Source organism: Phascolarctos cinereus, unplaced genomic scaffold, assembly GCF_003287225.1.
Source record: "Phascolarctos cinereus isolate Bilbo 61053 unplaced genomic scaffold, phaCin_HiC Scaffold_4;HRSCAF=312, whole genome shotgun sequence".
NCBI classification, from domain to species: domain Eukaryota; kingdom Metazoa; phylum Chordata; class Mammalia; order Diprotodontia; family Phascolarctidae; genus Phascolarctos; species Phascolarctos cinereus.
Genome location: NW_027555847.1, coordinates 690,607,118 through 690,622,089, shown reverse-complemented (window position 1 = coordinate 690,622,089; position 14,972 = coordinate 690,607,118). Strand labels below are relative to the sequence as shown.

At 40.0% G+C, this 14,972-nt stretch overlaps 1 protein-coding gene and 1 pseudogene across 1 annotated transcript in view; both read right to left on the bottom strand.

The window, feature by feature from the left end:
- The window catches only part of TMEM132D (transmembrane protein 132D), a 940,028-nt gene that overhangs the window by 32,510 nt on the left and 892,546 nt on the right, over positions 1 to 14,972 (bottom strand). The gene's annotated exons all lie outside the window — the stretch shown is intronic.
- LOC110220350 (NADH dehydrogenase [ubiquinone] iron-sulfur protein 5 pseudogene) lies at positions 5,049 to 6,351 on the bottom strand (annotated as a pseudogene).

Sequence of the window (14,972 nt, the reverse complement as noted above, 5' to 3'; positions counted from 1 at the left end):
ACAGGGAGGAATGGAGGAGAGGAGAACTGGGTTCAAGACCTACCTCTGGCACATACTGACTGTGTAATTCTGGGCAAATCACTGATGATGATGATGATGATGGTGGTGATGATGAAGATGGTGATGATGATGATGATGATGATGATAGTGATGATGATGATGATGATGATAGTGATGATGATGATGATGATGATAGTGATGATGATGATGATGATAGCTCTATAAAGTGCCTTAAGGTTTGCAAAGTACTATAAAAATATTATCTCATTTGATTCTTACAACAACCCTAGGAGGTAGGGTCTGTGAGTACTCCCATTTTACAGATGGGGAAACTGAGGCAAACAGAAGTTAAATGACTTGCCCAGATTGACACAACTAATAAGTGTCTGAGGTGAGATTTGAACTTGTCTTCCTCAGTGCCCTGGTAGTTCTCTAAGACTATAATTTGTAGAGCAGCTACTGATCTGCATTGGTAGAGAGGATCATCTCTCCAGGGCGTTCCCTAGGCCAAAGAAATCCTAGGTTCAGTCCCTAACCCTAGTAATAATTATACCTCTCTAAGAATTTTTATGAGGATCAGTCAGTCAGGCATTAGGTATTTATTATCTACCAGCACTGTGTCATTTTCTCGGGGATACGGAAACAAAAACAGAATAATCATTGCCTTCAAGTAGCTTACATTCTATTGGGGGAGGCAATACGTAAAAGCAGGGGTATGTTGGAGCCAGCTCCTACTCCTAAGAACTGGTTGCTAAATTTTTAATGTGAGTATTTACACCTCGGAAATTGGCAAATGCTATAAATCAGAGCTTGATTTATTGTTTTGTTGATTTCATAGACTTAAAGAAGTGATGGAGAAAATATTAATAATGCAGATTCAACTTAAAAGTGTGTCATTTTTTTGCTTTTGGAGAGGCAGTTGTTAAACATTACCAGCATACTCCTGCATACAAGTATATGTGTATATATAATACACGTATAACATAAAATAAATAGATATATAAAATACATAATTTATATATAAAATATATTATCTACATAAATAGAAGTATATGTAATATAAATATATAGCTTATATATAAAATATATGTCTATGTAAATAGATGTCATATGTTAAATATTTAACATCTTTCTCTCTCTCAACAAGGTAACTTCATAGGGGTTGGCACTAGCAAACAATGAATATAAGCTCTCTGCAAACTTTAAAATGCTCTGTATACCCACACCCACATATATGTATACACACATATGTACACATGCACATGTACACACATATGCATACAAATACACATACATACATTCATACATGTGGCACAGTAGATAGAGCATTGGGCCTGGAGTCAGGAAGACTTGTTTTCCTGAACTCCAATCTGGCCTCAAACACTGCCTACCTGTGTGACCCAAGGCAAGTCATTTCACTCTGTTTGACTCATTTTCCTCATCTGTAAAATTAGCTGTAGAAGGAAATGGCAAATTACTCCAGTATCTTTGCCAAGGAAACCCCAAATGGAGTCACAGAGAGTCAGACATGCCTGAAATGATTGAATAACAACACACATATGTGAAGGAAATATGAGCCCATCAGCTTGGAGAACTCTCAGTGCAGGAAATACTTCACCAATGCAGATGGCAGTTTATCTTGCAAGCATTAGATATGCTCTAGGGAGTTTCCTGAGGCACACGGAAGTTAAGTCACTTGCCCAAGATTGCCCAACTAGTGTCAGCAGTTGGATTTGAACCCAGCTCTTACTTACATCCTGGACAGTTGCCACTAACACATAGGATTTATCATGATGAGGCCAGGTGCATTACTGACCTTGATGACTTACGGGGGAAGGGGAGAGATTTGGGGGATGGGGTCTCATCTTCTCATTCTGTGCCTGGCAGTCTCCCATAGCTTTACAAATGACACTACATTTCTGGTCTGTTGAAATCCTTTGGCATTAATCATTCATATTACCCAAAGTAGATCTGCTCTACTCCTCTACAAAAGCTTCACAGCTTAATTTTTTTTTTTAGGTAATTGGGGTTAAGTGACATGCCCAGGGTCACACAGCTAGCAAGTGTCAAGTGTTTGGTCTGAGGCAGGATTTGAACTCAAGTCCTCCTGACTTCAGGTGCTCTATCCACTGTGCCACCTAGCTGCCCCCACAGCTTAATTTTTTTTTTAAGAAAACACTTTGGTTTGCCTCATGCAGTCATCACTAATCCCACTTTCTCATCAGCTCCTACTATATTGACTCATGTAGCAGAAGCTGCCCATCCTGAAACCAAGAGCATCATGGTTAAATTTTAAGTTAGAGGAATCATTGTCTGTCTATGGCTTGATTTACTACCAATGTGGGCATGCTTGAGATTGGCCAGTGGAGGAGAGTCCCATAATCCTGTTCATATTACAGCAGTAATGGTGATAGTATCTCATCTGCCAAAGATGTGGGGGTTTAAATGGACTGCAAGCTCAACACTAGTTGATGGTGAGCCATGGCAGCTGAAAAGGCCAATGTTATTTCAAGCTATATTAAGAGAGGATTAGGTGAAGTTACTGATGCTCTTCAACTCTTCAATCAGGGCTAGCTCAGCTACTTTTCAGGGATGGTTACAGAGCAGATGACTGATTTTGATAAGTGTGGGGACTGGATGCTTTCTAGACCTAGCCACGGTATGTAGGACAAGACCATATCGATTCATAAGTCTTAGATCACCAAAAATGAGGAAAACACTTGATGCTTACAACAGAATGGCTACATCAATGTTCCAAAGGCTGCCTTTTCAGGATCGTAGAACAGCAGATTTAGAGTTGGAATGGACCTTTGAGGTCAGCTAGCTCAACTGTCTTGTTTTACCAGTGAGAAAACAGAGAAATTTACCAAAGACCATACCAATGGGAAATGACAGAGTGGGAATTCTAAATAAGGTTTCCTTGTGTCACATCCAATATTCCTTTTTTTTTTTTTGGCTAGGCAATGGGGTTAAGTGACTTGCCCAGGGTCACACAGCTAGTAAGTATCAAATGTCTGAGTTCAGATTTGAACTCAGGTCCTCCTGACTCCAAGGCTGTTGCTCTATCCACTGCACCACCTAGCTGCCCCACCAATATTTCTTTTACTGCTCCATATTGCCTCTAGAGGAAAGAAAGGAAAACTAAAATGTTTACACATGACAGTGACACATAAAGGGAATCTCCCCAGTTGGGCAGTCAGAAGCTATTTCCTTCCCCTACTTTCTCTCTCACTTCTCCAGAATGCAGGGGATCGTTCATGTTCATTGTGAGCACTGACACCTTGGAAATTGGCAAATGTTGCATATTTTTTTGTTGATCATCCAGGCTTAAGAAAAGAATAGAGAAAATGCTAATAATAATGCAGATTAAACTTTAAAGGGTGTTAGATGTACATTTTTTCCCCAGAAAGATGATAGTTCAACATTTACCTAAAGACCCATTGTTCTTCAGAACCTTCTGCTTTTCAGAATCTCCTACTTCAAAGATATTTGTTTGTTCATTCATGACCTCCTGGAACAGATAGAATCAACTGGTCCCAAAGCCATATAAACATGGTAGTACTACAGGGATGCTCTTTTTACTCGGTACAAGGCACAGCTTTGTTATATGGGGGATGCAAAGATGACCAAGAAATCGTCCTTGACTTCATGAAACTGACCGTCTAATGACTAAGGGAAGACACAATACAAGAGCTTGATAGTAATTTAATATTTACAAGATCCATTTCTCACAACAGCCCCATTAGTTACTTAGAGTATATATATAACTATCCTCAATTTACAGATGAATAGGCTGGAAAGCTATGGCAAATCTAGACAGCATACTGAAAAGCAGAGACGTCACCTTGCTGACAAAGGTCTGTATAGTCAGAGCTATGGTTTCTCCAGTATCAATGGATGACTGTGAGAGGTGGACTATAAGCAAAGTGGAGTGCCACAGAATCAATGCTTTTGAATTGCGGTTCTGGAGAAGACTTCTGAGAGTCCCTCGGACAGCCAGGAGATCAAATCAGTCAATGCTTAAAGAAATTAATTCAGGCTATCAGTTGGACGGTCAAATACTGAAGCTGAAGCTTAAATACTTTGGCCACAGAATGAGAAAAAGGATTTACTGGAAAAGACCTTGATGCTGAGAAAGATTGAAGGCAAAATGAAAATGAACATGAGCTTGGAAATTGGAAAGACTTTAGGAGATAGTGATGGATAGAAGGGCAATATGGTGTCCATGGGGTCACAAAGAGAAATGTCTGAATGACTGAACAACAACAACAAGAAAAGACTAGAGCTCAGAAAGGGCAAGGGACTTGCCTAGGAACACCCACTTGAGAAATGTGAGACCTACCCGGGTAGGCTCCCAGCCAGGATTGCCTGATTCCAAATTTAGGGCTGTTCCATTTCTCACATGCTGTCTCTCTTTAGATATACAATTAGGTTTTAGGCAACGTACAAAGATATATTATTTTAATTGACATCTAGGTGATGCAGTGGAAAAAAAAATACTGGATCTAGAATCAGGAAGACCTGAGTTCAAATCTGGTCTCAGATACTTACTGACTGTTTGACCCTGGGCAAGTCTATTAACTTCTATCTGCCTCAGTTTTTCCATCTGTAAAATGGGGATAATAATAGCACCCATCTCCTGGTGCTGTGAGGCTAAAATGAGATTTTATTTGTAAAGTTGTTTGCAAATCTTAAAGAAAATATAAATGGTAGCTATAAAGAAGTAGTGGCACTGGAGTTCAAATTCTTTTTTTTTTTGTACATTGGTAAATGTTTACTTTCCAAAATGCCTATTTGCAGATACAGACAGAATCACAGATCATGCATTGGAGGGTGAATCACTGTCACCAACTTGCCTGGTGTAGTTGTCCTAATGGCAAAGTACAGAGAGAACTGGGGGCAGGGTACAGCAGGATGGCTTCTACACTTTCATTTTTAACCTTTGGAAGGAGATGTCTGTTTTAAGAAATATCCATTTCCAGGGGACAACAGGGTATGCTTTTATCCCATCATAAAGATCGAAGCCACCCAATGTCACCACTGGCTGGTCAAGGCCTCGGCTCCTCCTTGCCTGAGTGGTGAGGGGGGAGGAGTATACTTTCCTTCTTTCATTAGCTTCTCCTTCTCCTTCATAACTGCTCCCAAGCGTTTTATCGTTTTTCGCCTATGCAAACATTCGATGAAATCCTCATATTCCAAGCTGCATTCCTTCTTGGCTGGAGTCATACCAATTCCACGGGCACACTCAATGAATTCCTTCTTGAAAGCATGGCATCGGGCTGGCATTTTGTAAGGTTGTTCAGCACTCATAATTGTCATCCATTTGTCAATATTGACGCCTAGCCGGTTCTGAATATCAAAGAATGGCACGGCTGTGGCCTACTCCAAATGCCGGTCCCTTTCCTTCACCACAAGTCTTCGCGACTCTGCTCTGGAGTTCAAATTCTTGCTTCCACTCCCCCATCTCCATGCTTATTTTCTATGTGACTTTGGATTAGTCTCTTCCCTCCCTCAGCCTCAGTTTCCTCATCTGGTAAAATGAAAGGATTATTTGGTTTCTGAGGTCCTTTCTAGTTCTTTATCCATCCTCTATGACCGATAAATGGAATGAAATTCTTCCTTTGTAACCTTTGGGAAGTCACTTCTGGAATTCACTTTCCTCTAAATTGAGAGAGTTAAACTAGAGAGCCTCTGGGATTGAGATCTAGGAGTAGATCTATGATCTCACTCTGTACCAGACACTGCATTAAATTCTGGAGATACAAAAGTAAAAGTAAAAAAGTCCCTGCCCTCAAGGAGTTTACATTCTAATGTTGAAAGTGAATATTGGACAGCTAGATGGCATAGTGGATACAGTACTGGCCCTAGAGTCAGGAATACCTGAGTTCAAATTTGGCCACAGACACTTACTAGCTGTGTGACCCTGGGCAAGTGGCTTAACCCCAATTGCTTCAAAACAAAAAGTGGGGAAAAAAGAGGTGCTAACAAAATTAGGTAGAAACCCAGGGAACAAAAGAAGGAAATCGCTGCTTCCCATGTTCCCTAATGCTTGTTTTCATCTCTGTCCAGTTCCCAGGTCATGACAAAGTAACCCCCTTCTTCAGATTCCAGCTCTGAGAGCTGCGTTTGGAGCACGGGCTCCCTAGGTAAGCTGATAAAGCTTGTTCATTACTTTTAGTTAAAATACGAGTAAATGGACATGTCAAATAATTTATTAACCACCGCTTTACAATGCTGATGGTTTAGAGGAATGATCTATTAAGACTCAGAGCCCTCTTCTGAACCCATTACCTGCCAACCTCTTTCTTCTGTTACGTGGGCACACTTAATATTTCCAACTCCAGTCGGCATACTCCTGCATTTACGTGAATTTAATACCACTTCCCACTTTTCTGTTTAAATGCAGAACGAATTTAAATCTTATTTAAATATCACCAGGTTTTGTGGTATACTTAATGTGGCTGGTATTTTATTTTTCTTTCTTAAGACAGATTGGCCATGTTTGAAATTCTGTTCTTTCCTCTTGCCTCCTACCTGGCAGAAGGCGTTATTTAAAAGAAGCCCTTGGCCCTATTCTGCAGTGATATATTGTACTATTTGGAATCCACTTTCACTCTGGACAAATAAATAAATGTTGATGGAATTGAAGGGAAGAAAGTGCGAAATTAAGCTACGTAGAAGTGAGTGAACCCTTCAGGTCAGCTGGGATTGAAGTCAGGAAGACCTGAATTCAAATGCTGGCTCAAACACTTTGTAGCTGTGTGACACTGGGCAAGTCACATAACTACTCTGAGCCTCAGTTTCTCCAACTGTACAATGAGAATAACAACACTTATCTCATACTGTTATTGAGAGGAGCAAAGGAGATAAATGTGTAAGATTCTTTGCAAACCATAAAAGCATTCTATAAATGCCTCTTCTTCTTCATCTTCTCTTCCTCCTCTTCCTTCATCTTCATCTTCTTCAAGGACTCTCAGAGTTAGGAGGAACCTGAAAGGCCATCTAGTCTGTCTTGAACTTGACCAAGAATCATCTGTACAGTATTACTGCTATTGATACTACTGGTACTATTGCTATTACTGCTGCTACTACTATCACCACTGCCACCACCTGTATTACTACTATTACTGTTGTGTTGTTTCAGTGGTGTCTGGTTCTGTGTGACCCCATCTGATATTTTCTTCACAGAGATACTGGAGTGGTTTTCCATTTTTCTCCAGCTTGTTTTACAGATGAGGAAACTGAGGCAAACAAGGTTAAGTGACTTGCCGAGGGTCACAAAGCTAGTAAGTATCTGAGGCTGGATTTGAACTCAGGTTCTCCCGACTCCAGCGATAGCTCTCCACCCATTGTGCCACCTAGCTGTTCTATTATTACTATTAGGTAACATTTATGTAGTGCTTACTATGTGCCAAACACTGTGTTAGGGGCTTTAGAATTATTATCTCCTTTGATCTTTACAATATCCCTATGGGATAGGGGCCATTATTATCCCTATTTTGCAGTTGGGGAAACTGAGGCAGACAGAGGTGAAGTGACTTGCCCAGGGAACTACAGTTAGTAGATGTCAGGATGCCTTTGAACTCAGATTTTCCTGACTCCAGACCTAGTCCTTTTTAAAAAAAAAATTATTTATTTTTGATTTATTTATTTTTATTTTTCAACATTCATTTCCACAAGATTTTGAGTTCCAAATTTTCACCCCATCTCGCCCCTCCCCCCACCACAAGATGGCATGCATTCTGAATACCCCTTTCCCTAATCTGCCCTTCCTTCTGTCTCTCCCCCCACTTCTCTTCTCCCCTTCCCCTACTATTTTCCTGTAGGGCAAGATAGATTTCTGTACCCCATTTCCTATATTTCTTATTTCCTAGTTGCATGTGAAAACATTTTTTTGGAACATGTGTTTTTAAACTTTGCGTTCCAAAGTTTCTCCCTTCTTCCCTCCCCACCCACCCTCATTGAAAAGGCAAGCAATTCAATGCAGGTTATACATGTGCAGTTATGCAAAACACTTCCATAGTAGTCATGTTGTGAAAAACTAACTCTATTTTCCTTAATCCTATTCTGCCTCCCACTTATTCTATTCTTTCTTTTGATCCTGTCCGTCCTCAGAAATTTTTGCTTCTGATACCCCCTCTCCCAATCTGCCCTCCCTCTATCATTCCCCTGCTCTCTTGTCCCCCTCCCCCTCCCCATTTTCCTGTAGGGTAAGATAGATTTCCATACCCAACTGAGTGTGTATGTTGTTCCCTCCTCAAGCCAAATCTGATGAGAATAAGATTCACTCATTCCCTCTCACCTTCCCCCATTTCCCCTCCACTGCAAGAGCCTTTTCTTTTCTGCTTTTTTGTGAGATAATTTACCCCATTCTACCTCTCCCTTTCTCTATCTTCCAGTATAATCCTCTTTCACCCCTTAATTTTATTCTCCAGATGTCACCTCTTCATCTTCAACTCACCCTGTGCCCTCTATATATCAATCTCTATCAATCTCTATCTATCTATCTATCTATCTATCTATCTATCTATCTATCTATCTGTCTGTCTGTCTGTCTGTCTATCTATCTATCTATCTATCTATCTACACACACACACACACACACATAATTTTCTTCCTCCAACTACCCTAATACTGACAAAGGTGTCATGAGTTACCAATATCATCTTTCCATGCAGGAATGTAAACAGTACAACCTTAATAAGTCTCTTATGATTTCTCTTTCCTGTTTACCTCTTCATGTTCCACTTGAATCTTGTATTTGAAAGTTGAATTTTCTATTCAGCTCTGGTCTTTTCATCAAGAATGCTTGAAAGTCCTCTATTTCATTGAATGACCATTTTTTCCCCTGAAGCATTATACTCAGTTTTACTGGATCAGACCCAGTTCTTGATCCGTGCACTGTGTTACCTAGCTGTCCCAGTGAAAGGGGAACATATTACCTTCTGAGGGAGCCCATTTCACTTTTAGGTTAACCCTAATTCTGGGAAAGTCCTTTATATTGAGCCTAAATATGCTCTCAGTAAACTTCTACTCCTTGTACCTACTTCTTTCCTCTGGGGCCAAGAGTGCTCGTCTGATTCTTCTTTTGCTTCATAGCCCTTCACATATTTCAAGATCCTCCACATCTACTTTTTTCCAGCCTAAACAAGCTCCAGTTTTGTCAGTCAATTCTCATGTGGTATATGACCATTAGCCTCCTCACTATTCTAGTAGGCCTTATTTCCATGTTCTCTGACTTACCAGGGTCTTTCCAAACATGTGGTATCTACACCTAGCTGGATGACTCTAGCTTTAGTTTGACCGGGGCAGACAGGGTACAGGGAACCCATCATATTGACCTCCCTAGTTTCCTTTATGTTCCAACTAAAATCCCACCTTCTACAGGAAGTCTTCCCCATACCCTTTTAATTCCAGTGTTTTCCATCTGCTAATTATTTCCTATTTATCCTGTACACAGCTTGCTTCCTATATATTTGTTCGTATGTTGTCTTTCCCATTAGATTGTAAGCTTCTTGAAGTCAGGGACTCTCTTTTGCCCCTTTTAGTATCCCTAGCACTTAGCAGAGTGCCCAGCATATAGTAGGTCATTAATAAATGTTTACTGAATTGAATTGCCTGTTTATCTATCATCTGTCCACCTACATATAAACATAAAATAGTCTTTTTTTTTTCTTTGGGTGGAGGACAAGCCTATGTTTTGCATTTGAATAATGTGACCAGCCCATCGGAGTTGCACTTTCTGAAGCAGAGTTTGAATGTTTGGAGTTTAGTTTGAGAAAGAACCTCAGTGTCTGGTATCTTATCCTGCCAGGTGATCTTCAGAATCTTCCTAAGACAATTCAAATAGAAGCAATTTAGTTTCCTGGCATAGCGCTAGTATACTGTCCTGGTTTCACAGGCATACAACAATGAGGCCAGCACAATGGCTCTGTAGACCTTCAGTTTGGTAGGCAGTCTAATGCTTCTTTTCAACCATACTTTCCTTTGGAGCCTCCCAAACACTGCTCTGGCAATGTGTGCATCAACCTCATCATCTATGTGGACGTCCCTGAAAAGCATACTACCAAGGTAAGTGAACTTGTCCACAACATTCAAAACTTCTCCATTTGCTGTACCTGATGGTTCCACATATGGATGGTGGTGGTAGCTGATGGAGCCCCTGTGTTTTCTTGGTGTGAATTGTAAGCACTCATATGGTGGTCAGAAGAAGGGATACAAGGACACTCTCCAGGTCTGTCTTAAGAATTTTGGAATTGATTGTGTGATATTGGAGACACTGGCACAGGACTGTTCGGCATGGCATGCTCTCGTCAGAGAAAGCACTGTGCTCTTTGAGCACAGCAGAACTGAGGTAGCTCAAGAGAAACACAAGCTACCCAAACTTAGAGAATCTACCCCAAAGGTTCACAAGGAACTATTCATGCCCAATCTGTGGTAGAACATTCTGAGCTTATATTGGTCTGATCAGCCACAGTCAGACATACCAAAACTTGACTCTGGCATAGTGATGTTATTTTGATCCTCTTCAAAAAAGAAAGACAACAACTAAAACATATAAACACCTGTATTTGAACATGTTGCTTCCAATCTTGCTTCAGTGAAGAAATAATAGGTTTTAACACCCACTTAGCAAGTTTTTTTTTTTGTACTAGGTCTGATTCTGATCTCTTCTTCCTTCGAAGCCCCAAGAATTCTGTACGTCTTTGGATCAAGAGCAGTTATGGAAGAGAGGGAGGAAAAGAAGGAAGAAGGAAGGAAAGAAAGAAGGAAGAGAGGGAAGGAAGAAAGGGAGGAAAGAGTGAAAGAGGGGAGGAAGGGAAGGAGAAAGAAAAGAAGGAATGAAGGGAGGGAGGGAAGGAGGAAGGAAGGAAGGAAAGAAAGAAAGGCAGGCATAAAGGGAAGTATGGAGGATGGACTGAAAGGAAAGGAGGGAGAGAGGAAAGAGAGATGAATCTGAGGGAGAAAGGAATGAAGAGAAGAATGGAAGGGTGGGAGACAGACAAGAAGAGAGGGATAAATGAAAGGGAGGAATAGGAAGGAGAGAGAAAAAAAGGAAATACTGAAAGAAATAGTGAAGTAAGGTAAAATATTTTACCTTCTGGAAAGGTATGGAACTGGATCAGGCAGCCACTTCATATTCCTTCCTTCACTTTCTCCCTCTCTCTTTTCCCCTCCCTTTCTTTTTTTAATTAAATATTTATTTTTTTTAAGTTTTTATAATTTTTTAGGGTCCTAGCTATAAAGAAACTAGTCTTCTTGGCCTTCTTTCACTGGTAACTTTTATCATCAAGGAATGAGTTTTCAGAATTCATGAACCCAAATGAAGGTACATGAAAATTCTAAAGGTCAAATTCTAGATCTCCACCACTTAGCAAGATTCCCTAGCTCTCCTGGGGGAAACTAGCCATTCAAGCGAGAAAAACCTTTGGTTTTATTTGGGGCAATGGGGAGGTAGATGCCAAGAATGAGACAAACTTAAGAATTGCATTTGGCTCATGGAGGTAGTTTCCTGAATTTGATCACCATTTTCACTTGCATTTTTTTTTAGGGGGGACCACTCCTTTGCTGGACCTCATTTTTCCATTTTTAAGAAGTTGTTTCTACTCTTTAACCTACTGGAAGGCTATGGAGCCACTTCACTAATCCTTCCCAAAGTGCTTCAGAATCCTCAAGTCTGAGAGAAAGCAGAAGGGAAGTCTCATTATGTGTAGAAGCAGAAAGAGGAGGCTGTTGACAGAAACCAAGCATCTATGTCAGGATTATAAAGGATAGGAGGGCAACCTCACTGTCCTCCATTACAAATGATAAGAGGCTAAAAAAAGCATTACTTCAAGACTACAAATGGTAAGAAATAAAATGCATCCTCCCCTTCACCCAGATAATGATTTAGGGGTAAAAAAAAAAAAGCAAAAAACCCCCAAAAAAACCTTAAATGAAAAAAGTGTGGTGCAATAGAAATAATTTTCTAGGTAGCCTTTCAGTTGATTTAAGACATAAAGCCAGGTTTTATCGCTTTGGAATTAGAAGACTTGGGTTCTCATCTTTTCTATGATGCTTACTACGTGGGTCACCTTGGGCAAGTTACTTCATTCCCCTCAGCCTTGGTTTCCTCATCCGTAAAATGAGGACACCAGCTGATCCTCGAGGTCCCTTGTTCTCATGATCCCATGACCGATCTCAGCCATCCTTTTGAAGTCGTTGTTCATAAGACCCAAATCTTCACCTTGGTAGGCTCACAAGATGAAATGTGTATCCAGATTACAGGACCATTTGATTTTCTTCTAGAAAATGCATTCATTTCCTTTCCATGAACCTTTATCAATGGCTTCCTATGTGCAAAAACTTGTACTGATAAATATCTCCAAGTCTGTGGCGTATGAAGTTGAGAGAACTGGGGGTATTTCGCTTAGGGAAGAGAAGATTAGGGGTATGGGGTGGGGAGGGATGGTAGCTGTCTTCACCCGAAAGGTGGGGTTAGTCTTGCTTCACCTGGGTCCAGAGTGCAGAGCTAGGACCAAGGGATGGAAGTCGAAATGGAAAGTTCAGTGCCTTTTACTAATGACAGCTATGTAAATGTGGAATGGGAGCATGGATGGATTGAACCCAGATGGAATGGTGAGAATTGATCGGGAAATTTGCAGTGTGAGCATTTGCTCCTCAGAAATTGACAAATGCTATATACATCAGGGCTTGATGATTCGTTTCATTGGTGGTTTAGACCTAAGAAAGTGACGGAGAAAATGTTAATAATGAGAATAAACTTAAAAATCTATTATGGGAGCATTTTTCCCACCCCAGAGAGAAGGTTATTAATGGGAATGATAATAGCACTTACCTCCCAGGTTTGTTGTGAGAATCAAGTGAATTTACAAAAATGTACACATATATGTATGCATATGTATATGCACATATACATGTATACATGTATATATTAATATATATGTCTACACACATATACATATCCTTACTTTTATGTGTATATACATATACACATGTACACATTCAGATAGCAGCAAAGTGGAACAGTGGATAGAGCACTGGGCTTGGAGTCAGGAAGACCTGAGTTCAAATGCAGCCTCAGACACTTAGTTGTGTGACCCTGGGCAAAGTCACTTAGCTCTGTTTGCCTCAGTTCCTCAGCTGTAAAATGAGCTGGAGAAGGAAATGGCCAACCACTCGAGTATCTCTGCCAAGAAAACTGTGTGACCCTAGGCAAGTCACTTCCCCCTGTTTGCCTCAGTTTCCTCATCTGTCAAATGAGCTGGAGAAGGAAATGGCCAACCACTCGAGTATCTCTGCCAAGAAAACTGTGTGACCCTAGGCAAGTCACTTCCCCCTGTTTGCCTCAGTTTCCATATCCATAAAATGAGCTGGAGAAGGAAATGGCCAACCACTCCAGTATGTCTGCCAAGAAAACCCCAGATGGGGTCATGAAGAGTCAAACACAATAAAAAAATGACTAAGCAACAACGTATTTATGTGTGTGCATATGCATATATGTATGTATGTATATGTGCAATCAAATGAATACAAATATAATCAAATGAATACATATTTAAAGGAATCAAATGAATTAACATATATTCAAATACATAATCAAATAAATGTATAATTATATATACACACATGTATATATGCATTTGTGTGTGTATATATATATATGTGTGTATATATATCTATATGGATATACATATATTTGCCAAACCTTAAAATGCTATATAAATGCTAGCTATTATTGTGAGTGTTAGCTTGTAGCCTGAATAGCTTAGGTAAGAGGAGGAGGATAAAGGAAAGGGTGATCACAGATGCACCAGAGCTTTTAGAACCAGGTACACGTTTTTCTTTCATCTCAACAATTTGGCACGAAGTGAAGTAAACAGACTACATTTCCATAAATCAGGCCACATGTCCAGAAGGATGCCATCCATATAAAAAGCTGTTTATCTTTATCCTGTGTTGCATTAGCAATACCTTTGCCATTAATCTCAAATATAAAAAGGAAAAGTAAATACAGCTGAGGAAGAAAAAATTGGAAATTTAAAAAAAACCTCCTGAAATCGACCCATTTTTCTTTTTCTGTCATACTCTCTGAGTTTTCCCCTCCTCCTTCTCCATAGTTCTTTAAACCAATGCTTCTTCTATAGTCCTTGGATGATGTAAGTAAACTTTTAAAAATGTTGAGCCCAGGGATTTTATCTTACGTTATGCTTTTCACTAAACTTTCCTGGATCTGAATCAGCAATTTTTTTTAAAATGTGAAGTATTTGTTTGTGTCTTCTATTTGGCCAGGCCTTTTCAAAAAAAAAGGAAACCAAGTGCTATTTTCTATTATGTTCAGAGACCAGTGCTTAGGACAGAATGTCTGCTAGCTGGGGAATGTTTAGGCCCTTTTTCAAAGGGGGCCAGTTATCTATTCCATATATGGTTAGCCCAAACAATTTCATTTCAGGTTAGTTTTATTAATATCATTAAGACAATATACAAATCACTTTTGATTTCATCAGCATAGGAAACTCACAACAGTATAGGAACTCCTTCTACCAATGCAGATTTCAGTCCATTTTTAACTTAGTAGCTAAGTCTTGGGAGTTTAGTCATATCAATCACTCAATCAAGCATTTATTGAACATTTATTATATTCTAGATGCACAAATTAGAGACATTTCCATTCCAAATGTTCACAGGGACTATTTGTGTCTAACCTGTAGTAGAGCATTCTGAGCTAGTATTGGTCTGATCAGTCACAGCAGGACACATTCTACCTTGACCCCAACATAGAGATGCCATTTTGGTCCTTTTTGGGAATGTAGGACAATAATCCACCAATGAACCATTATTCCAGGCATTGTGCTACGTGCTAGGGATACAAAGACAAAAGGGGGAAAAGGCCTTGCCCCTCAGGGAGCTTACATTTTGTTAAGGGAGATATCCATTCACTGCTCCTGGTTATGGTCTCTGGGAGCCAAGCA